Here is a 24,816-nt window from a genome sequence, read left to right as displayed (position 1 = left end):
GAAATGGTAAATACCATAGCATCATGCTTGGTGGGAAGAGTTAAATGTTTATAGACATATGTGTTAACATATGACAACTATCATATAAAGAGGCTGAAGGAAAATCTGTTTTACTTTGAGGAGGTAAAATATTTACCCTAACAGAATGTCAAGAGTTAGATATTTATATGATAATTCCTAGTACAACCACTAAAATCGTAAGGCCAAGAGGTAAAGCTTTTTAAAAGCCAACAGATACATAAACTAGAATATTTTTAAAATTTCAAATAATCTAAAAGGCAGAAAAAGGAGGAACAAAGAGAAAATAGAAACACTCTTACACAGTTGGTGGGAGTGTAAATTAGTTCAACCATTGTGGAAGACAGGGTGGCAATTTCTCAAGGATCTAGAATTAGAAATTCCATTTGACCCAGCAATCCCACTATTGGGTATATACCCAAAGAACTATAAATCTTTCTACTATAAAGACACATGCACACGTATGTTCACTGCAGCCCTGTGTACAATAGCAAAGACCTGGAACCAACCCAAATGCCTATCAAGGACAGACTGGACAAAGAAAATGTGGTACATATACACCATGGAATACTACGCAGCCATAAAAAATAATGAGTTCGTGTCCTTTGTAGGGGTTTGGATGAATCTGGAAATCATCATTCTCGGCAAACTGACCCAAGAACAGAAAGCCAAGCACCGTATGTTCTCACTCATAGGTGGGTGTTGAACAACGAGAACACGTGGACTCAGGGAGAGGAGCATCACACACAGGGGACAGTTGAGGGCGGTAGGGGAGAGACAACGGGCGGTGGGGAGGGTGGGGAGGGATAACATGGGGAGAAATGCCAGATATAATATGTACCTAAAGTAAAATAAATTTAAAAATAATAATAATTTTTAAAGGCCTAAATTCAACTACATAAATAATTACATCAAGTATAAATGTTCAAAACAAACCATTTGGGCAACCACTCAGATTTTTTTTAAAAATGGCTAAACTATATGCTGTCCATAACCGCTCAGTTTTCAATGTAATGATACGTAGAGATTAAAAGTAAAAAGACGAGAAAAGATGTATCATGCAAACACTAACCAAATGAAAGCTACTGTGGCTGTATTTCTATCAGATAAAGCAAACTACAGAACAAGGAAAATTACCAGTAATAACTTCAAAATAAAGCAAAAACTTACAGAAATCAAATAGATGATTCCACAATTATATTTAAGAGATTTCAACACTCCTCTCTGTAATCCACTGAATATTTACACAGCCTACTTCCAAATTAAACCATATTTTACTAAATACAAGCTTGAAAGAGGAAATCTCAAATAAAACTAGAAAATATCTTGAACTAGACAAAAATGAAAATGCAACATATCAAAGTTGTGGGACATAATAGTGTTTACAGGAAAGTTTATCGCATTAAATGCTTACATAAGAAAATCAGAAAGATCTCAAATACTTCAGGGGAAAAAAGGGAAAGAAAAACCCAAAGCAAGCAGAAGAAAGGGAATAATAAAGAGAAGCCAATGAAATTGAGAGGTAAGGCCGGGCGCGGTGGCTTACGCCTGTAATCCCAGCACTTTGGGAGGCCGAGGCGGGTGGATCACGAGGTCAAGAGATCGAGACCATCCTGGTCAACACGGTGAAACCCTGTCTCTACTAAAAATACAAAAAATTAGCTGGGCATGGTGGCGTGTGCCTGTAATCCCAGCTACTCAGGAGGCTGAGGCAGGAGAATTGCCTGAACCCGGGAGGCGGAGGTTGCGGTGAGCCGAGATCGCGCCATTGCACTCCAGCCTGGGTAACAAGAGCGAAACTCCGTCTCAAAAAAAAAAAAAAAAAAAAAAGAAATTGAGAGGGAAAAAAAAAAAGAGAGAAACAAAACCAAAAGCTAAAGATCAATGAAACTAATAAAACTCTCCCTTGGATGAGAAAGCAAATACTATGAACTCTTTGCCCATTAAATTCATCAACTCAACAAAACAGGCCAACTTCTCAAAGACACAAATTACTAAACCTCACTAAAGAAAAAACAGGTAACACAAATGCCCCGGTACCTATTAAGCAAATTGAGTATGTAATTAACTCTCTTCCACAAAGCAATCTCATGGACCAAAAATTTATCACTGGTAAATTCTACTAATCATTCAAGGAAGCAGAAGAAGAAGAAAAAAAAAAAACCAATTCTATACAACACTTCCAAAAACTAGACAAAGATGGACCACTTCCCAATTCCCATAGGATCATACTGATATCAAAATCCAACAAAGACATTTCAAGAAAATTACTGTATGAACAAAGATGCAAAAATCCTCAACAAAATATTAGGAAATCCAATCTAGCAATATATAAAAAGGATAACTACTCCTAGGTCAAGTGGGGTTCATCCCAGGATTGCAAGGCTAGTTTTAAACATTCAAAATTCAATTTAATTACCACATTAAATGCCTAATGAAGAAGTCATAGGATAGGTTACAGATAAAGCATTTGACAAAACTCAACATCCACTATCATAAAAATCTCTGAGCAAACTAGGAATAGGCACTTCTAGGGCAGGTGCGGTGGCTCACACACATAATCCTAACACCCTGGGAGGCAGAAGCAAGTGGATCACTTGAGGTGGTCAGGAGTTCAAGACCGGTCTGCCCAACAAGGTGAAATCATAGCTCTACAAAAATACACAAATTAGCTAGGTGTGTGGTGGTGGGTGCCTATAATCCCAGCTACTCCGGAGGCTGTGTAAGGCAGGGGAATCACTTGATCTGAAAGTCAGAAGCTGCAGTTGAGCTGAGATGGTGCCACTGTACTCCAGTATGGGCAACAGGAGATTCCATCCCAAAAATAAAAAACAGAAAAGATACTTCTTCCATTTGGTAATCTACCAAAACCAAAAACTAGAGCTAACATCATATGAATGCGGACAGACCACATGCCTTTCCCCTAAGACCTGAAACAAAACAAGGATGTCCACTTTCATCAATCCCAGTCAACTGGAGTCTTACAAATGCAATATGGCAAGAAAAAGAAATAAAAGATAGAAAATGGAAAGGAAAAAAGCTGTTCCTAGTAACAGATGACTATGTATGTGGCTATGCAGAAAATCCTATTAATCTACAAAAAATATTCTTGGAAGAAATGAAGTTAGCAAAGTCCAAGGCTAATATAAAAGATCAGCTATATTTTTACATACTAGCAATGAGTAACTGAAAATCAAAAAAATTTAAGTGCCACTTACAATAGCAACAAAATGTGAAATATATACGTATAAATTTAATACATGAAGAACGCGTACACTGAAAACTGCAAAATACTGATGAAATAAATTTTAATAAAACCTAAATAATGGAGATATACACGATCTTTACAGATTGGAAAACAACATAGTTAAAATGTTAATTCTTCCCAAGCTGACCTCCAGATTCCACTCAATGCCAATCAAAATCCAAGGATTTTTGGGTAAATATCAAAGTGATCCCCAAGTTTATATGGAATACCAATGAAACTAGAATGGCCAAATTTTGAAAAATTTTAAAACAGAACACCTGATTTCAAAACATACTATTAAGTTACAGTACCTGTACAGGCAAAAAGATACACAGATCAAAAGAATCGAAGAGAAACCAGAAACAGACCCACATAAATAAATCAAAACTGATTCTTTACAAAAGTGATGAAACAATTCAATGGGGAAAAAGTATTTTCAAAAAAAAAAAAAACAGTACTAGCATAATTAAGATGTATACATTTTAAAAATGTACTTTAGCTCACATTTAATACAAAAATAATAATGGATGAGACTCAAATGTAAATCGGACTATAAAACTTAGAAAACGTTTGTGACCTTGAGTTACACAGATAGTTCATACATACATCAAAAGCACAAACCATAGAGAAAATTGGCAACACTGAAATCCATCAAAAGTAAAAACACACTGTTATGAGAATACAAGATACATCACAGACTAGGAGAAGATATCTGCAAATTACCTATCTGAGGAAGAATTTGTACCTACAATAATTTAAAAATATCTCAAAACCTAACAATAAGAAAATAAAAGCCCAATTTAAAAATGAGTTTGATTCCATTTATATGACACAGTGGAAAAGGCAAAATTACAGGGTGAAGGCCAGAAGAGGTGGGACATGCCTGTAGTCCAGCTACTCAGGAGGCTGAGGCAGGAGGATCACTTAAGCTAAGGAGTTCAAAGATGTAGTGTGCCAGGATCCCATCTGAATAGTCACTGCATTCTAGCCTAGGCAGCAGAGTGAGGCCCCATCTCTCTTTTAAAAAAAAAAAAAAAAAATGTGCTGGGCACAGTGGCTCACGCCTGTAATCCCAGCACTTTGGGAGGTTGAGACAAATGATCACTTGAGGTCAGGATTTCAAGACCAGACTGCCCAACATGGTAAAACCTCAGCTCTACTAAAAATACAAAAGTTAGCCAGAGTGGTCATGCATGCCTGTAATCCCAGCTACTTGGGAGGCTAAGGCATGAGAATCACCTGAACCCAGGAGGCGGAGGTTGCAGTGAGCAGATATAAGGCCAATGCTCTAGCCTGGGTGACAGAGCAAGACTCAAGTCTCCGACAAAAAAAAAAAAGGGGGGGGGTGGGGTGGGGTGTGGGGCCAGGCGCAGTGGTTCCCGCCTGTAATCCCAGCACTTTGGGAGGCCAAGGTGGGTGGATCACCCGACGTCAGGAGTTTGAGACCAGCCTGAACAATATGGTGAAACCCCCGTCTCTACTAAAAACACAAAAATTAGCCGGAATGGTGGCGTGTGCCTGTAGTCCCAGCTACTCTGAAGGCTGAGGCAGGAGAATTGCTTGAAAGCAGGAGGCCAGGAGGTGGAAGTTTCAGTGAGCAGAGATCATGGACTCCACCCTGGGCAACGGAGAGAGACTCTGTATCAAGAAAGAACAATGAGAGTAAAAGGGAAGCTGAACAGGAAAATACAGATTTGAAATTATGGAGCGCCAGAAACAATGCTAGATACTTTATACACATTATTTCATTTAATCCTCACATCAGTATTTTATGCAAAGTAGATATGATTTACATTTTGCAGATGAGTTTATAGAGGTTAAGTGACTTGGTCCAAGATAAAATAGTCTAATAGGATTTGAATATATGGAGGAATTATTTCATTTATGATTATAGCACCATCCCTACCAGGACTTGTCAAAGCAGAGAAATTCACTTCTGTGTGCCACCAGAACTGACAGTTTAGTGAAAAGCCAATTCAAGCTCTTGGCTGAAATAAAGAGCTCTTCATACTTTTTAGAGGATATAAACAAACCAAACAACAGTTTGAGTAAAATCACCAGAATCAGAAAAGTAGTACTAATACCAGCAGCAGTACATTTAACTTTTAGGACCATAAGGCAACCTAAACCTTACATCTTGTCTAGTTATAACTCTAAATCAGTACCCCCTGCCCCCATCCATTCTGGCTACATATTAGAATCTCTTGAGGAACTTTAAAAATATCATTAATTGGACTTTACCCCCAGCAATTCTGATTCAACTGTCAGGGGTAGAATATGAGTATATGAGTATATATGTTTTCATTCAACATTTTTATCTGAAGGTCCCCAGATGATCCTGACATGTAGCCAGAACTGGGAACTACTGCTCTAAATAATTTCCCATTACAGAGGCTCTGAAAAAGTACATCTGTAGAACTCCCATGAATGTGGCAGTCTAGTATTTTAATAATCTGAAGAAAATGACATTCCAGGCTCACAGCAGCTGTATCTGCTTTAAAGTTTTGCATTTTAAAAGTTTACTAGTGACTCGAATTAGGTCAAATGTCCCAGATAAAGCTTTAACATCAACTGCACCTTCATCCCCTATCCTTTTATCAAATGGTTCTCAATTTTGGTAGCACATAAGAATCAACTAGGAAGCTTTTAATTGATTGTTATTTATTTATTCATTCATTTTTAGAGACATGAGCTTGCTATCTTGCCCAGGCTGCTCTCAAATTCCCGGGCTAAAGCAATCTTCCAGCCTCAGCCTGCAAAGCACTGGCATTATAGGGCATGAACCACTGTGCACAGCCATCTAAGAAGCTTTTAAACAAGCTACACCCCAGACCAAATACATCAGAATATTGGGGGTGAGGAAGAGGGCTGAGGGGAAGACCTGGGCATTTCCATTTTCAAAAGCTCCCAAGAGATTCCAATAAGCAGTCAAGGTGGAGAACCATAATGTGGATGCACACATGTGGGCAGACAGGCCCACATTCAAGAGTGTGACAAACTCTCCAGGTAGAATCACAACCAAAGCCAGGCTTGGTGGCTCTCACCTGTAATCCCAGAACTTTGGGAGGCCAAGGCAGGTGGAGCACTTGAGGTCAGAGTTCGAGACCAGCCTGGCCAACATAGCAAAACCTCGTCTCTAATAAAAATATCAAATATTAGCCAGGCGTGGTAGCATGCGCCTGTAATCCCAGCTACTTGGGAAGCTGTGGCAAGAGAAACACTTGAACCCAGGAGCCAGGGGTTGCAGTGAGCTGAGATTGTGTCACTGCACTACAGCCTGGGTGACAGAGCGGAACTTGTCTCAATCAATCAATTAATTCACAACCAAATTGCTGAATGGCATTCCTTTATTTAGCAGGATGGGAGGCAACTACTTTTTCAAAAATCTCCAGAGACAACTTTCTTATTTTAGGATAAAGCTAAGTAAAAAATAATAATAATAATTCCGGTTTGCATACACAGAAAGCTTCCAAAATCCACCTTTTTATTATTTCAGAATTTGATCTGAAAGAGAATTAAATAGGTTACAGGCACTCAATTTTAAGATTTTAAATCTTAAACTTAAATCTTAAAACTCAATTTTAAGATTTTCCTACAGAAGAATGGGCTCGTTTTCATCAAATCGACAAGCTCCTCAAATGAGCTGCTTATGGTTCAAAATTTAAAGAGTATTTTTTAATACTTCTTAAACAATATTAGAAACGCAAAGGCCACAAAGTACAAAAACATCTGTATTCTAAGGAATATTTATAAACTCTACAGCAAAATTAAATAAGCAAGCATACTCATCCATAAAGAAAATAATCCAACAAAAACGGACACTTCATCAATTCGCAAATTATACTTGGCTGAAAAACACAAGAAAACATCAAATCTCCTTATTACAATGAATGCTTCAAATCTTTCACAATGACTAAGTTCTTAAAAACTGATACTATCTATGAGCTGGGAGCAGTAGCTCACGCCTGTAATCCCTGCCGAGGCAGGCAGATCATGAGGTCAGGAGTTCGAGACAAGTTTGGCTAACATGGTGAAACCCTGTCTTCTACCAAAAATATAAAATTAGCCAGGCATGGTGGCATGTGCCTGTAATTCCAGCTACTTGGGAGGGTAAGGCAGGAGAATTGCTTGAACCTAGGAGGCAGAGGCTGCCGCGAGCTGAGATCACAACATTGCATTCCAGCTCTGGGCAACAGAGCAAGTCCCTGTCCTGAAGGAAAAAGAAAAACAAAAAACAAAAAACAAAACCTGATATATTCAGTGACAAAGGTAAGAGAAAGAGGTCATAATTTGTTGTTGAGATGGCAACTTTGGTCAAATCTCGAAGTGTGGCAGAAAATTTAAAATGCACATGAACTAGGACCTAGAAATCCCCATTCTAGGAACCTACTCAACAGAAATACCAAGTATAGAAGTATAAGAATTTTCATATCCACATTATTTGGGAAAGCATTTTCCCATTTCTACATTTTTTCAAAAGGAGTCTGCCTATAAATTATGCTATATTCATACTTGAAATATTATGCAGCCATTAAAATTAAACTGATCTGTATGCACTGCCATGGAAGGTTATTCATGAGAAAGACATTACTAAGTGAAAAAAAAGCAAGCTACTGAGCAGTGTACAATATTCCATTTTTGGGTTAAAAAGGCAAATTTATGAGGCTGGGCACGATGGCTCATGCCTATAATTCCAGCTCTTTGGGAGGCCGAGTTGGGTGGATCACAAGGTTAGGAGTTCGAGACCAGCCTGACCAACATGGTGAAACCCCATCTCTACTGAAAATACAAAAATTAGCCAAGCGTGGTGGTGTGTACCTGTAATCCCAGCGACTCTGGAGGCTGAGGCAGAATTGCTTGAACCCAGGAGGTGAAGATTGCAGTGAGCCGAGATGGCACCACTGCATTCCAGCCTGGGCAACAGAGCAAGACTCTGTCTCAAAAAAAAAAAAAAAAAAAAAAAGTAAATTTCTGTGAATTATTAATATTCAGAAAGAAAGTTCACATAAATAGAAATTACTAAGCGAAATAGAAATATAAATTATTTTTAAAATAATTTAAATATAAATTAAATAGAAATAAAAAATAAATATTTATTTATAATTATAAACACTATAGGCTTTGCTACTCAAATTGTGGTTCACAAAATCACAATCACCCGAGTTTGTTAGAAATGTAGAATACTAAGTCCCAACTGACATCTTCATTTCAAAGACACATCAAGTGTTCCCAAGGTGATATGTATGCATATTAAAGTTTGAGGAGCACTGATAAAAGCTACAGGAGGTAATGCTCTTGAAGAGTTGGTTAAACTGCAACTGTAAATGGTTTCATTTCCAAACGCTCCTCAGATTTGATTAAAAACTTGATGCCTTCTAAGAAATTATTATGTGTAATTCAGGTATACTTTTTCTTCTATTTAAAGGTATATAAGTTTGGTGAGAGCTTTATACTTAGTCACTAGAAGGGTCAATATAATTAATGCTCAGTCAATGACATATCATAGAGTAACCTCTTTATATATCTGAAGTTCAATGACAGAGGCAGGAGGCAGAGACATTCTAGGCAGACAAGGGCGGGTACCCAGTGAAACCCCAACTTCGAACCAAAAAGCCTGAACTGTGGCCCAAAGTGAGAACGTCTATCCTTGTTCACCAATTCTCTCCCAATTTGTTCTTTCTGAATAATGTCTTTTTACCAATCGAATGTTGCCTTTTCCAAAACTACTGACAGCCCATCCCACCCCTCATCCTATGTGGATAAAGACCCCAGACTCAGTAAAGGGAGAGAAGCAACTTGACTGGAGAAAGGTGCCTGGACTTCAGAGGGATGGCTTGACATCAGGGAAGATTACCTGCCCATCCTGTCCCCTCTCTAGCTCCCTTCTCTGCTGAGAGCCATTTTCATCACTAAAGAAAATTCTCTGCCTCCACCATCCTTCAAATGTTTGGCACGACCTCATTCTTCTTGAATGCCGGACAAGAAAGAGCTTGGGACCCAGTGAGTGTAGGTACCCAAAAAAGGCTGTCTAGCCGAGCGCAGTGGCTCACGTCTGTAATCCAACACTTTGGGAGGCCAAGGCAGGTGGATCAACCTGAGGTCAAGAGTTGAAGACCAACCTAGCCAACATGGCAAAACCCTGTCTTTACTAAAAATACAAAAATTAGCTGGGCATGGTGGCGGGTGCCTGTAATCCCAGCTATTCAGGAGGCTAAGGCAGGAGAATCTCCTGAACCCAGGAGGTGGAGGCTGCAGTGAGCTGAGATCGAGCCACTGCACTCTAGCTTGGACAACAAGGGCGAAACTCCATCTCGGGAAGAAAAAAAAAAAATTGTCGTCACACTGGCTCTCTGCCCTCACTAGCAGAGGGCAGTTGTCCCACACGACAAGGCAAGGAGCCCACTGGGCTAGTAACACACTGCTGTCCACAGATGGTGGAGCTAAGGGAGCACTGTAAAACACCCTCTGGGGCTTCGGGGGTCACAGGCACCACAACCTGGGTGCCATCGTGGGGCCCACATGAAACTTGCTCCTGCCAGTACCCAAAGCAGCCAGCCAGATCCTGCATTTACTTGCTCACCTACTCCCTCCTGCAAGCGGTTGAGTGCTGCCGGCCAAGTAAATGGGGTACCCCATCACAAGTCCAAAGAAAGGGTCAAGAAAAATCCTGCATCACATACAGTACCATCTACAAAACGAAAGAGTAGCATTTTGTCATCAAAGGATTCTCTTGACTTTGGTCAATCAGGATTTGGTGGAGGGAATAGAAACCCCTAGATGTTTTGAGAAAATGGCAAGTTAAAAAGAATCAGGTGCTTACTTATGGGAAAGAATGAAGGAAGGGCTATAGGGAATGTCTCCAGGAGTGACTACCAGAATACCACAGAACTGAAATCACAAGAAGCTACCAATGGAACCACTAAATCCAAGAACATATGGCAAATAACTGTTATCCAAGAATTGGAAAGCCTGAATCAGGAAGTTGTCACAACTGCCTCTGAATACCCCAGAAGCTACGGGATGTACACGATAAAACAGTCTAGCTGCTGCCTTAGCCACAAAAGCCTCTTGATAACTCAAGATGCTGGAGAACAAATAATGCTATGCTGCAGTTTTGCTACTATTGGCAAAATCTCACTTCTTCATAACCCAGACCAGAAAAACGAAGAAACTCCCTTCAAATCTCCCATAGTTATAGTCGAATTGTCATCAACTATTTTATATCTAGAGCCCTAAATGCAAGATAGTCTGAGAAACCGTTTTTGGCCTTCTAGACCACTGAAGACAGAGAAGCACTTAGTGGGGCTGAGGGAGACAATCCACACAATCTCTAGATGACTTAAAAGTAATGTGCATTTTAAAAGAATTTACAACTAAACACTAACAATCAAACTTTCAAGTTTAGAATATTTACTTTTAAGCTACCTTCAGGAGAAGAAAGGTAAAAGAAAAGGTAAAAATGTTGAGGGTAATATTCTTGGGAAAACTCCCCCTTGTAGATGCTTCCCAGATTACTTCAGCAGGAATGTCATACTTATATCACTCATTAATTTTTTTGTTTTTATTTTGAGACAGAGTCTGGGTCTGTCACCCAGGCTGGAGTACAGTGGCGCGATCTTGGGTCACTGAAACTTCTGCCTCCCAGGCTCAAGCAATCCTCCAACTTCAGCCTCCCAAGTAGCAGGGACTACAGGCATGCACCATGATGCCAGGTTAATTTTTGCATTTTTTTGGAGAGACAGGGTTTTGCCATGTCGTCCAGGCTGGTCTGAAACTCTTGGGCTGAAGCAATTGGCCTGCCTCGGCCTCCCAAAGTGCTGGGATTACATGCATGAGTGAGTGCCCAGCCACTCACTACTCTTGGAGATTATTTAAAGCAAAATTTAACCATGGCAAGTTTCAATTAACTGTTGGCTATCCTGTAAATACATGACAATTTGAAATTTTGCAGAGGTATGCATTTGATTTACAAATGTAAACCTGATGCATCCAAACCTGTTAATAAATGCGCCTAGCCAATAACACATATGGGCTTTGCTGTTCTTTGCACATTTATTTCATGAGGGAAATTACTTCCTTCTATACCATCCCAAATATATTATAAAGATTTCACCTCTAGAAAATATCAAGAGTTTAATCAGCATTTAATACAATGTTTCTATAAATGGAAGAAAGGATATTACCACTATGTATAATCATTTGATTTCTTCCATAAAAATTCAACTGCAAACCAAAGGAGGAAGGGATAATGAAAAGGATATATTTATGAAAACAACAGAAGCAATAGGTAAGGTATTGCTCAATTTTATATCAGAAAAACAAACTCAAGACTTAAATAGCAGTCTATGACTTAGCATCGAGAGACAAGTCACTTCCAACATATAACACCCTAGTTTTTAAACTTTTCCTGTTACCCAAAATCCCATTCATAAGGTAAGATTTGCTTGGGTTGCAGTTTCTTAACTGGCTATAAAAAGGATACAAACTAAAGGCAGGGCCAAGAACCAGGTAACTTAAATTCCAAACTAGCTAATTTAATTCCAAATTAGCAAAATGGGGCTAATCTAAACCATAAATATAAAACACCTCATGCAACTTTATTATTTTTGTAGTGGTTCAGAATTGTGAAATGATTAAAGTTATTTTGTAACCTTTCAGTTTATTTGCTCACATTCTCACTTCTGGGCTCCAACTATCAATTCCTAAGTATTAGCATTCCACATATCTATTGTGGCACATACTAAAAATGTTCCACCAAACACACAAGCAAAACATCTGAGTTACTTCTATGCAACTCCACTTCTTCAACTAACACAACCACTAGGTCTTCAAACCATCTAGAGACAGCATACAAAAATTTGATTTTTAACAGCATTTGAACCAGTACTTTCTCAAACCATGCAGCTCAAAACACTTATTGTTAAGTGCTAAGAAACTGATTAGCAATTCACTGACTGCTTCTTACTCATCTATACTATATATGTGTATATACAGTAAATAAAATTTTGTTTAAATAACATGATTATTTGAAAACCATATTTCTAATTTTATTTTCAAAAAGTGGGGTTTTATTTAAACAAATTTATTTCACAAACTGTTTTGTAAGAAAAACCCTACTTTTGAAAAAAGCCATTGTAGATTTATTTAAAGCTAATAAAAGTCAAAAATTCAAATGATCTTGAATTAGACAAAACTATACTCCTGTATCCTTTAAGTTTTAAAACCAACCAATCAGCCAGGCATGGTGGCTCACGCCTGTAATTTCAGCACTCTGAGAGGCCAAGACGGGCAGATCACCTGAGGTCAGTTGTTCGAGGACAGCCTGGCCAACATGGAGAAACCCCATCTCTACTAAAAAAAAATACAAAATTTGCCAAGCATAGTGGCACATGCCTGTAATCCCAGCTACTCAGGAGGCTGAGGCAGGAGAATCGTTTGAACCCGGGAGGCGGGGGTTGGGGTGAGCCGAGGTTACACCATTGCACTCCAGCCTGGGCAACAAGAACGAGACTCCATCTCAAAAACCACCACCACAACAACAAAACAAGCAACAACCGGCCATGTAAATCTCTAGTACATTCTCTGTCAATTTTTCTCAAAATACACAGCTCAATAATTAAGAATTGTGACACAGGAATAATGTGTACATCCTTTCATGAAGGCTGAGAGTAAATAGCTGGTCTAAGAACACATCTACATAAATGTCCTGAAGAGATTTTAAAGAATGAAGCTATCACTAAATGCAGGCCGTAGGGATTACATTAAATCACTTTTAAATTATTTTATTTAAAAAAATATATATATATATCGTTTTAAAAGTTAATGGTACTGCAAGATTTAACAGTCTTCTCTGCCATACCTCAGTCACTGCTGATTTCTAATCCTCTGAGTAACCATTTTAAACTCTTCTGTGTCTTCTAGTATTTACTTTTATCCTAAATAATATGCTTATGCTCAAGGAGTTATTTTTCCATTTTAGATATTATCACCTGCCTGATGTGAAAGATTAGGATTTAGCACGGCTACATGCATCCCTCAGTCTTTCTTCCATAACTTATCATTATTTTAAGTTATGTTCATTGTTTTTAACATTCAACTAACAGGAATTCCAAAAGGAGAGGAGAGGAAAGGAAATTAGCAAAGGAGTAACAGAAGTTAATTTCCCAAAGCTTTATAAGAACACAAGTCTTCCAGTTGAAAGGGTCTACTAAAGATCCAGTACAACAGATCGGAAAATTCACACTTACAGATCTCTTCAGAATGCCAAAGATAAAAAGGCAAAAACGTAAAAAAAAAAAATCAAAGTCATAAAGAAAGGAGAACCAGACTACTATCAGTCTTATCAGCAACAGTGAATGCAGAAGGCAACATCTTGCATAAATATTCCAATCTAGAGTTTCCAACCTAGCCAATCTAGCAACCAAGTTTCAAGGAAAATTAAGCACATTATCAGAGCCACGATGAGTAACAACAGCCTGAGAAAAGTGTTGTGAGAGTTAAATCAAGGACGTAGCACAGCAAAATGAGATTCAATCAAGGAAAAGACGTGTATCTAAGAATCAGAGGCTCCAACACAGGAGAAGAGTGATGCAAAGTCCATGATTGAGAGCTAGATGTAAGAGGCTTAGAGGGAAAGCCATCCTGGTTACAAGAGCAGAATGAAGGGCTCCAAGGAATATAAATAAATGCAAATGATATTGACACCAGAGACTATACTTAGGAAAATATAGAGCATTTGACATTAGGCCTGTTAAAAACAAAAAAGCAATAGTAATCATAATACACTACTTGGAATGTCATTAAATGATATTTATAAACCATAAAAACAAATATTCAACGGTGCCACCTCAAAAATCAAGCTACAAACAAATTAAGATTTGGTTATAATCATAAAACAAAAGGATTTTGGTAACATACAAGTATAGCTGGCAGAAAGAGAGGTTCTCAAAGATGCAAGAAAGAAAGAAAAAGAAATTATGTCAAAAGGAAGAAACATACTAAAGCTATGAATGTAATCATTACAACGTTTACATTTGTTACCACGTGAATATAATGCTTTTTCTTTCAAGTAACAGACTGGAGAAAGAGCTATAATAATTATACATTAAATACCATTACTGGTTAGGCACAGTGGCTCCCACCTTTAATCCCAACACTTTGGGAGGCTGAGGCAGGTGGATCATTTGAGGTCAGTTCAAGACCACCCTAACCAACGTGAAGAACCTCGTCTCTACTAAAAATACAAAAATTAACCGGGCGTGGTGGCACATGCCTGTAGTCCCAGCTGCTTGGGAGGCTGAGGTAGAAGAATTGCTTGAACCCGGGAGGCAGAGGTTGCAGTGAGCCAAGATCACACCATTGCACTCCAGCCCGGGAGACAGAGCGAGACTCTGTCTCCAAAAAAAAAAAAGAAGAAAAAAAAAATTATGAAAACGCAAAGGATATAAAAAGGCAATTCAGAAAAATGTAATTAAAACAAACAACTAATATTTTCTTTAAGAGATTAATAAAAATTTGAATTTTTTTTTTTTTTTTTTTTTTGGAGAAAGAGTTTTACTCTTGTTGCCCAGGTTGGAGCACAGTAGCTTGATCTCGGCTCACTGCAACCCCAATCTCCTGGGTTCAAACCATTCTCCTGCCACAGCCTCCCATGTAGCTGGGATTACAGGCATGTGCCACCACATCTGCCTAATTTTGTATTTTTAGTAGAGACAGGGTTTCACTATGTTGGTCAGGCTGGTCTTGAACTCCTGACCTCAGGTGATCCACCACCTCGGCCTCCCAAAGTGCTGGGATTACAGGTGTGAGCCACTGCGTCCGGCCAAGATTCGTAATAGTTATCAGCAAGGATGTACATAAAATGGCAGTTCACACACACGTAAATATAAACTCATAGCTTTTGAAAACATTCAGCCTTCTTTACAAAAACTCTGTAAGGGAAGGGAAGAAGACACAAATACAAAGTGAATTAAATGTCTAACAATAGGAAAACTGATAAACTGATACGGTTATATTAGAAAATAACATACAATTTTTAAATCTATAGTATACTGCTGAAGGAAAAACAGCAACTTGAAGAATAAAGTAGAATTGGAGTAGGAAGTAAGAAAGAACACAAATGTACCTCACTTTTAAAGTCTATTGACATAAGAAAGCACTATTTTAAAAAGTCAAATCTTTCTGAGCAGTGATTTAGATCTAGTCAAGAAGTTCACATACTCCCCTTTTGTGATTTATTTAGTGGAATATTAAATACCTAAATACATTTGGGAGAAGGTGCTAAACCTCTGGTAAAACCAAAAACAGATAATTGATAGGGTTTCCAAGACCACCCGCTGAAAAAAAAAATCTTTAAAAAACCCAAAACATTTTAACACTATTGATTTTGCAACATCCCAACTATGACATATTACGAAGCTTCACTTCCACATTCAAGAAACTAGATGTCCTCAATATAGTATGTGGAGTTTATAGAAGTATTAAGTAACATCAGCATTTGAGTCAGAATTTAGGCCGTGGTAACATCTTAGGTTCTACAGTCATTTTGAAAACCTAGCAATCTTCACAGAAGACCAAATAAAAATTTTTATCTGACTTCATTTGGGAAGCCTTGAGAAGCACTCTATTATAACCTGTTCAGGAAAACATAGCCCCTCTTCTTTTTAGAAGCATTAACAGCATAGAAAATGATGTAAATATCTGCATCATTCCACCACCCCTATAGCACATCACTTTACAGCCAATACTAGAATGATACATGCAACCTAACACTTAACTTTATAAGTTTTCCAATTCATCTTCAACTGTTTGCAATGTATGATTACGTCTAAAAACTTCCCTGTAATTTACGTTTTAGGATTCAGTATAAAAATGCTATTGCCCTTCCATCCTAACCCAGTAATTTTCTTAAAGCCAGAAATTGCTATTATAACTGCTATCATTTAGCAATAAATTGATACAAATACTTAAGTAAATGGTACAAATATTTAAATAGAATTTCTTAATCTTCCTCACAGAAGTTAGCAAAATAACTGGAAGATTTAGCTTATTTTCATCAAAATATTCCGGAATCTGGAATATAAACATTATCACATAAATATACACTCATAGCTCAATCTATCTTTTCTGTTTCTCCTCCCACAGTTTACAAAATAGGATCCTTTATCATATTGCTGAAAATCAGCCAACTCCATGAATCAAATTAATACTATTAATATCCTCCATTTAAGATGCTATTATTCAGCATCTTAAAGACAGCGGCAAATCCCATTTACTTTGTTGCCTAAGTGCCAAGTTGGCTTCTGGTTTAAAACATAATAATAAAACTGTGCCCTTTACAAGTACGTCACATTTGTCATGTCAGCACAAGCTTTCCCATAAAGATTTATAGGATAAATGATGTGCCTTTAATTAATGAGGTACTTGTTGCCAATGTCTGTGTGTAAGTATGTGTGTTTAATGGTCCTTTAATGACTTGTCTTTGGAATGATTCTGTCCTACCTTTGCTGCTGCAGCCCGCCTGTCCTTTGCATCACTGAATTCATACTTCTGGAAGTACCCAATATGCACTGTAACAGACAGATGGACAGATCAATGGGCCACAGCGGCAAAGGCCAAAGAGACACACTTGATAAAAATTAAAATCAAGGTATATAAAGGGGTAGGGAAACCCAGAAGAAAACGCATCTATTTATATTCTATAGTAAAATACCTGAACTTGGTGTCTGCAACCATCTCATGCACATATCTAAATAAGATACTCTTGATTATCACAGCAGGCAAAATAAATCATTATTTTTAATAACACTGACCGTTAAAGATACAGCAGTCACTTTTGTAACCAGATCACACAGTTTCTTCAAATAGAGATTGCTCTTTGATACATAAACTATCACATCCATAGAAGGCTTTCTACACCAAAATTAAAATGGCAATTATTACAAGCAGAAAGTTTCTACTGTGACATGAAGGTCTGTGTGCTTAGAGTATGCTTGTATTTCAGCATTTTGCCATTCTACATTCCTGTCTTTATAAAAACAGTTGCTAGCACCACATCTAGGTAAGACAACTTTGGGGGCTTAAAACAATATATAACAGTACTATTTAGGTCGATTACCAAGCTATGATAGTAACACATTTATATACAAAACTATGGCCAGGCACAGTGGCTCAAGCTTATAATCCCAACACTTCAGTAGGCCGAGGTGGAAGGACTGTTTGAAGCCAAGGGTTTGAGACCAGCCTGGGCGACAGAGCAAGACCCCGTCTCTACAAAAAACTTTTAAAAATTAGGTGTGGTGGTTTGTGCCTACAGTCCCAGCTGCTCAGGTGGATGAGGTGGAAGGATTGTTTGAGCCCAGGAATCGAAGGCGGCAGTGAGCTGTGAACACACAACTGCACTCCAGCCTAGGGAACAGAAAAAGATTGTCTCTTAAGGAAAAAATTATGGGATATATGGTTATATATATATATGGTATATATATACCACCTATATTTTTGCATAACATATATATCTCTGTATATTTATATATCATATACCTCAAGAAGCTTTTAAAAGCTATTTTTAAAAAACAAGTCTTAAAACAATATCTCAAAATTCTAGCTCCAGCCAGTATAAACATTGTGCTTTGATACAGAAATTTTTGCCTCATATTAACCCAAATGCCTTTATCTGACCTGTCTTCACCAAGAGCTTATAATCATGAAGGAAGAATTTTAATTTAATCAGATGTTTTGTTTTACATGCATCTAAAATAAACTAGATCCATGCTACACATTTAAGAAAGTTTCAGGAAAAGGATTTCCTCTTTTGTTTATAGGAGAACTAACCATTTGTATATTCTTTATTATTTTAACCCATCAGGAACATGGGTAAATAAAGAGACTTGATAATCAAATGCAGTCCATGATCCTTGACCAAAAGACATATTAAACAAATGTGGAAAGCCGAATTAGATTTTTTTTTTTTGGTGACAACTTGAGATATACCATAAAATTAACTCTCAAAAGTGGTTCAGTGGTTTTGAATATATTCAGAGTTGTGACACATAGTTGTGTCAACCATTAATTTTAGAACATTTCATCACCCCAAAAAGAAACCCTATACTCAATAGCAGTCACTCCTCACTTAGCCTCTGACAACCACTGATCTACTTTCTATCTCTTATAGATTTGCCAATTCTGGACATTTTTTTTTTTTTTTTTTTTTTTGAGACGGAGTTTCGCTCTTGTTACCCAGGCTGGAGTGCAATGGCGCGAGATCGGCTCACCGCAACCTCCACCTCCTGGGTTCAGGCAATTCTCCTGCCTCAGCCTCCTGAGTAGCTGGGATTACAGGCACACGCCACCATGCCCAGCTAATTTTTTGTATTTTTAGTAGAGACGGGGTTTCACCATGTTGACCAGGATGGTCTCGATCTCTTGACCTCGTGATCCACCCATCTCGGCCTCCCAAAGTGCTGGGATTACAGGCGTGAGCCACCGCGCCCGGCAATTCTGGACATTTTGTATAAGTGATATCACACAGTATGAGGACTATAATGATTGGTTAATTCCGTCGCTTAGGCGGATGAGCTGAGAGCCTGCCATGGACACTGCATAGGTCTCTTTTACTGAGGCAATGGAGAGCAACTATTAACTATTCAGCAAGTTAGTTGAACGAAAGTTGCTTAAAGCTTCAACTACGCAATTACAATACAGATGATGAAACAGAACTTACTAAAATCAAATTACATATGAAGTCACAGAACTGGTAAAAGGCAAAGCTGGAACTGAATGTGATTCTAAATGACATCAAAGACTTAATCACTAAGTTACTTTTTTTCCTAATAATTCATTTCTCACTGATATCTTGAATGCCTTCCCTCCTCTATTCCAGCCTTGCTAGCCTATTTCTTTCACAGGTTATTCTAATGAATTACTCACTACTCTCCCAGTTTCCTAACCTCTTCCTGTTCTTAATTTATTCCCTACAGTGCCAATAAAGTGGCCTTTTAAACTCTAATTCCATATTAATTTAAACATTTAAAGTTTTTTTATGTACTCCTAGTGGATTAAGTCCATCTCAATAGCACTATGCTAAAGGCATACACTAATCACACTGCCTAGGCCCCAGCTCCTACCAGTCTACCTCCCAGTAATTTCAGCTATGTTCAATTCCTTATTGTTTATTCAACATAACAGAACTTCTATTCCTCTTTCTCCTTTATCAGGAATGCCACCTCTAACCCCTAGTAAGCTGCTATTCATTTCAAGCTACTGACTAGTAAGCTAGTATTCATTTTTCAGAATTCAACTTCCATTGCTACCACTAAGTTAGTCTTCCCAGAGAACAGCATTAAACATTCCTTCTTGACCTTATGCTTCTACTGTGAAACAATATCATCACATTATAATTTATTCATACATGCCTTCTTAAAGAGTTGTCCATTATCTGTATTCCCCCTGCAGTGTGGCAGCTAAAGAAATCTCAGCTGATAAAAATAAAGCAAGTACTCAATTTACATATGGTTCCCAATTAAACTGAAGCATTATTTTTAGGGACCCACTAATCTCAGAAATTCATTAATAAAAAACTATAACATGATATTTAGAATGTTATAAGAAATATAAATATCAAGTTGGGGAAGGGTTCTGCATTTACAAGGAAAGTATTAAGACATCATAAATCTGAGGTTGTGGAGAAGAGTTCAGTATACAACTTATTTCTGTATTTTGTTTTGATTACATAGAATGAAGAAAAACCTGATTCACAAACATAAGTTTGCAACACGATTTCAATATTCTTTGCTTAAAGTGACCTAGAATCTTTAAAAAGGCAGTAGAAAACATTTTATTCAGAGCTAATTAGCTGTCTAGAAAGTGCTTTTATTTTTACAAATGCTGAGTCAGAGGAAATATACAGAACTCAAAACTATTAATAATATAGTAACATCAACATTAATTACTTATTCATTTGTTACTGAAAAACCCACCAACCCTTCAGTACCTGCAATGAGTGTGTTAACAAACAGATCTGCTTGGTATTTACTTAATTGAACAGGGTGCACATGTGCTGCTGTAGTTTTCTACCTTATGTAACTTTGAACAGACATGTACAAGCCTCAATCCAAAATACCAGTGCAGAATAATCTTTCTAATCAACAATCCATAATAAGTAAACCCAGAATAAACAGCAGTTTCATTCTGGGTTCTGCAACCCAAAACAAAAGTGTTAGTCTGGATTAGGTTATTGCACTGGTAGTCGCTAAAATGTTAAATAAATCTTTAAAATTATAGAATGGCTATCACAAGAAGGATTAGAACCAGATAGGTTCAGGTAAAAAGCAACAGAAGGCAAAATCAGTAAATGAAAGAACTCTAAATCAGAGCTGTTCGAATATTAAGTGCGCTCACTTCTAGAAGTGGCTGTGAAGGTTTAGCCATAGTAGACATTTAAGAATAGTCTACAGGACCACTTAACAGGGAGATAGTATTTGATACCTGGTTGGCTAGGATAACTATTAGGATCCTTCCAACCTAGTTAATTTGACTCTCTGTGAATCAAAAGCTGTGTTGACTGTGGTACGAATTAGGCAAGCTTACTGTCATCTTTAATTCTCCAAATATTGCTTAATGTTATACTTTCATTCCTAAAGGTGACTAGAGTATTTCCGTGTATTTTAAAGTCCTATTTTCACCACTTTGGCTTTACACCTGGGTGGAATGCGACATTATAAGCAAGCGTCATACATTACCATGTTTCCTAAGGACCCAGCTATTACTGCAATACAATTAGAGATTATTAAAAACAGACAAAATTTTGAGGGCCAATGAAATGGAATTATTACATTTAAAAATTCTGTAACAAACCAGTGACTAAAATCATGTACATAAAAGTTATTTTCGGTCGGGCACGGTGACTCAAGCCTGTAATCCCAGCACTTTGGGAGGCCGAGACGGGTGGATCACGAGGTCAAGAGATCGAGACCATCCTGGTCAACATGGTGAAACCCCGTCTCTACTAAAAATACAAAAAATTAGCTGGGCATGGTGGCGTGTGCCTGTAATCCCAGCTACTCAGGAGGCTGAGGCAGGAGAATTGCCTGAACCCAGGAGGTGGAGGTTGCGGTGAGCTGAGATCGCGCCATTGCACTCCAGCCTGGGTAACATGAGTGAAACCCCGTCTCAAAAAAAAGAAAAAAAAAAAAAAAAGTTATTTTCAAAGGAAAATTTCCAAATTAAATGACAAGTAATCTGAGGCCCACTCCCTAAGTTTTCCCCTTCATAAGAGGTGAAGTAGTGAACAGCAGATTAAAAAGTAAACATATTTTCTTACATTTGAGGTATTAGTAATAAGCTCACCTGAGAACTTCACCGAAGAACTATTTTCTTATTACTGAGCAAAATAAACTGGCTATTCTCCCTTTAAAACAAGTATTTGTTGGCTGGACACGGTGACTCATGCCTGTAATCCCAGCATTTTGGGAGGCCAAGGCAGGCAGATTACCTGAGGTTGGGAGTGCGACACCAGCATGACCAACATGGATAAACACCATCTCTGCTAAAACTACAAAATTAGCCAGGCTTGGTGGCACACACCTGTAATCCCAGCTACTTGGGAGGCTGAGGAAGGAGAATCACTTGAACCCTAGAGACAGCGGTTGCGGTGAGCAGGGATCAGGCCATTGCACTCCAGCCTGGGCACAAGAGCAAAACTCCATCTCAAAAAAAAAAAAAAAAAAAAGACAAGCATTTGTTATCCAGTGCCTCCATAACAGTTTCAAGGTGCTATTCTTCCAGAATCTCTTGGTACTTCTTTCAGAAGAATGCTGGGCTTTGTGGACCACTAGTCTAAGTGTGTAACTTCATTCATAAATCTTGAACAAATTTTATGTAATATACATGCATTCTATTACTTTGGTGAAGTAGAATTATTTTTTACTATACTTTGGGTTTTTTAATGCTTAGAGCAGAAAATAGTAAATGTTGTAACAGCAATTTTGGCTTGAAATTTTCTTGAGGATGGTACACATGTAAGTTGTATCTTCAATGGTGTATGTAGCAGACTTCTGACTCCATTCTACTGTTTATCATTTATTTGGATTCAGAGGCCACAGCAATGAAGTCACAAGTCAGAGCCCACTGACTCAGCCTGTATAAGTCAAGTCTTCTGGGACACAGAGCAGGATGGAAAAAGGTAGGAGTTCCACAGAGGCAAACAGAATATACCCTGTGCACACAACACTAACATTCACACATTTGTGTATATTTAATGATATAAAATATTGAGTTCCAACCCCAGCTATGAAAAGCTGGTTATTTAATGCCTCTATGCTTCTAATTCCTTAACCATAAAATAGTAAAAACGTCACCTATTTCACATAACAATTGTGATAACTAAAATTCTGGAGGATAACTGGTTAAGGGCAAAAAATAGTATGCTAGAGAATGAGAGAAGGGTTAAATGCAGTGTATCACAGTAGATGAGAAATGTAAACAATTCACAAAGGAGAAAAATAGGGACAGTATCAAGGCATTTTTAACAATAATAAAATCAATCAGAAAATTCATTCATATCTGACTTTTCAATCAATGTCTATCAGCTATATTCCAGGAACTTCATGGGTCCAATGGTAATATCAAAATTAATACACTGATTCAACCGTCAAGAATTTCAGAGTCTATCTAGTAGAGGGAATAAATTATAATAGAGATAAGAGCTTTTTATTATAAAAGTATATACAAAATTCTGAGGCTTACAGGGAAAGATTCAAAAAAGAAACAATGTCTACAGTGGACTGTGAAGTATGAATGAGTTTATGGGGGGGGATGGGGGAAGCATCTGAAGCAAAAGAAAAAAATCTTACAAAGGCATACAGAAAATTTCCACAGGGAATATCATTATTATGCTATAATACAAAAAAGCATAAAGAAATGGCAGACAAGGTAGATAGGAGCAAATTATGAAAAGCCTGATGTATCATGGTAATAATTTTATCCTAATCTGCACTGTTTAGTCATTAAGACTCAAAGGCTCAAAACATGTTCAGCTGAGTAGGTTCTTTCTAAGTTTCCTATCCTATTGACCGCCCACATAACCATTCCTATTCCTGCTTCCTCTCCCATCCCTGCTTACTATGAATGATAAAGATTTGATATGCTTCCTCAGGCTACAGATTTAGGCCAAATATGAACATTTTTGAGACTACAGTAGAGCAATCCCCACCTTTTTGGCACTAGGGACCTGTTTCATGGAAGATAATTTTTCCAGGAGGAGAAGGGAGAGAGAAGTGGAGATGGAAGATGACAAGAATGACTATTCCACCTCAGGTTATCAGGCATTAGATTATCAAAAGGAGTGTACAACCTAGATCCCTCAAATGCACAGTTTACAATAGGGTTTGCGCTTCTATGAGACTCTAATACCAATCTGACAGGAAGCAGAACTCAGGTGACAATGCTCCTGGCTGCTCACCTCCTGCTGTGCAGCCTGGTTCCTAACAGGCCATGGCCTGGGGATTGGGAACCCCTGCTATTAATAAACTGAGTAAGGTGACTAACCTGTAAGAGAAGAAGACATTTCAGCATTCCCTGAAAAAAATTTTTGCTAGAGACCAGGTCTCACTATGTTGCCCTGGCTGGTCTCAAACTCCTTGGTTCAATCAATCCTCCTGCCTCAGCCTTCCAAAGTGCTGGGATTACAGGTGTGAGCCACTGCACCTGGCCTCCCTGAAAAATGTGTGGTGACTATACATATTATATTTCCAAGGCTACAAAGTCCTCATTTTCCATAATTATCATCCTTCCCATGTTCTTTTGATTTTTCTGATTTTTTCCAAAGAAAGCCTTCTAATAGCTTCAATCAAGCCTCTGCTTATCCACAAAGATCAATATTTTCCTTTCCTAAAAACCAACTGGTTGCTTTGGTGGGCAAAGCTTTCTGTAAGTCAGATGCAAAGAGGTGCCAATATGAAACAGAAGTGAACCATACCAGGGTTGACATCTTAAAAAACTAACATTTCAAAGGACAAACTGGGGATGGGCCCAGTAGCGCATGCCTGCAATCACAGCACTTTGGAGGCAGAAACTGGCAAATCACCTGAGGTCAGGAGTTCATGACCAGCCTGGCCAACAGGGTGAAATCTCGTCTCTACTAAAAACAGAAAAATTAGACAGGTGTGGTGGTGGACGCCTATAATCCCAGCTACTTGGGAAGCTGAGGGAGAATCGCTGGAACCCAGGAGGTGGGGGTTGCAGTAAGCCAACATCATGCCACTGCACTACAGTCTGGGCAAAAAAGAACGAAACTCCGTTTCAAAAAAAAAAAACTAGTAGTGTGTGCAATTTTGAGGTAACAGCGATGCACTAAGATCCTCAACTTTGAAAACCTGGCTAGGTCCAGAAACAGAAATGTTTTTATTTTGAGACGACCACCACGCTTCAGTATGCAGAAGTGCTTTATACATACCTCCCATTTTGTCACACAGGCAATTAAGATATGTCCCTAAGGAATAAGACTTAATAAAACCAGTAATTTTTACTTCTTCATTTAGGATTAAGGGAAACGTATT

The 24,816-nt window shown here is 38.1% G+C and overlaps 1 protein-coding gene and 1 long non-coding RNA gene across 2 annotated transcripts in view; one reads left to right on the top strand and one right to left on the bottom strand.

Annotated features, from left to right (window-relative positions):
- Positions 1-24,816, bottom strand: part of ARIH1 (ariadne RBR E3 ubiquitin protein ligase 1) — a 122,767-nt gene that overhangs the window by 83,752 nt on the left and 14,199 nt on the right. The window lies entirely within an intron of this gene.
- On the top strand, positions 8,485-14,577 carry LOC116527645. Its single transcript, XR_004258650.1, has 3 exons — positions 8,485-8,567; positions 10,244-10,246; positions 14,567-14,577. It is a non-coding gene; the product is annotated as an uncharacterized LOC116527645 (long non-coding RNA).

This window comes from Sapajus apella, unplaced genomic scaffold, assembly GCF_009761245.1.
Source record: "Sapajus apella isolate SASKATOON/1434 unplaced genomic scaffold, GSC_monkey_1.0 scaffold55, whole genome shotgun sequence".
Lineage (NCBI taxonomy): Eukaryota > Metazoa > Chordata > Mammalia > Primates > Cebidae > Sapajus > Sapajus apella.
Note: the sequence above shows the minus strand (reverse complement) of the source record. Positions and strands in the feature narration are given on the sequence as shown.